Raw genomic sequence first — 1177 nt, forward strand, 5'->3', positions numbered from 1 at the left:
CCATGTACTTGGAGTAGGAGGGTAAATCTGGGGAAGGGTAATAGGAATGATTGTTACTGCCTTTGTCGGAATCACGATAGAGGTGTTTTTTAGTTCATCACCGCCATGCTTGCTGCTGTACAGTATTGCTGTTGGTCCACAAGTGGAAGACATTTCCAGAATTTGATAATGAGAAAGATGGGGATAAAGACAACTTAGAGAAAAAGCAAGCGATTGCCGCAGTTTTTGTTGTTGTTGGCTTTTTAAAATCGATTTTAAAGCTCATCCAGCTGAAATCAGTGAGACAAATAACCGATAAAATTTTTTTATCCTATATCTCTTGATAGGATCCAGGAACTTTATGATTTGGCACCGGGGATTTTATTGAGAGCCTCTCTCCCCCCAGGAAATCTCTATCCTAAAACATCAAGACCGTCTTAAGAGATTGAGTTTAGCTCTAGATGTTCTTACGGTACTACATTGCTGACATTACAGTGTATATTTGCGATTTCATGTTACGATGTGATATACAGGATTTGGCGTTTGATTCCCCAGTAGAGACTTTTCCTAGAACTCTCCCTGGATCCAATCTCTAAAGACCAAGGAAGCTGTTTTCCATGACATCACTTTTGGATGATTTCTACTTGTAGTATCAAATTAGTTAAAAATCTTCAGATGGAAAATTGCCTTGAAGCAGGGTGGGTTTTTTTCTTATAAGATTTCTTGTATTATAGGATGACTAAATGCTAAACATACCTCAACAGTGATGTAACTTGGATAGTAGGTGCCAACCTGGAGGCTGGAAGAGTCCAGAGTCTTCCTAATGGCTTAAGTTACATGGTTATTTGCAATTTGGTACAGAGTTTGACAAATATTTCCGTGTACAAGAAAGAATTCCCAGTTTTAAATTAAAATTAATTTATGCAGTCTTCCCGCCCATGAAGTTAGTCTGTTGTTGTAATTTCCTTTTGCATCGGAAAACTCAAAGTCAGCCACTTTGAGATTGTTGAATGAAATTGTCTGCCACAGGCTACAGAGGTTGTGAGGAGTTTTATAGCCCAGAACTTAATTCTATTTTTATCCCTAATAAGGTTTACACTCTCTCTTTAATTTGCAAGTATGGCGTTTTCTGGATCCAGCATCACTCTGGGTAGGATAGCAGTTGGCAGTTGAAAGTAGCACGAGACAATATTTTTTT

General features: G+C 38.3%; 1 protein-coding gene across 2 annotated transcripts in view; it reads left to right on the forward strand.

The window, feature by feature from the left end:
- The window catches only part of KLHL15 (kelch like family member 15), a 34700-nt gene that overhangs the window by 2916 nt on the left and 30607 nt on the right, over positions 1-1177 (forward strand). The window lies entirely within an intron of this gene.

The sequence above is a fragment of the Echinops telfairi genome, unplaced genomic scaffold, assembly GCF_000313985.2.
Source record: "Echinops telfairi isolate 266 unplaced genomic scaffold, ASM31398v2 ScPeMD7_53;HRSCAF=182, whole genome shotgun sequence".
Taxonomy (NCBI): Eukaryota; Metazoa; Chordata; class Mammalia; order Afrosoricida; family Tenrecidae; genus Echinops; species Echinops telfairi.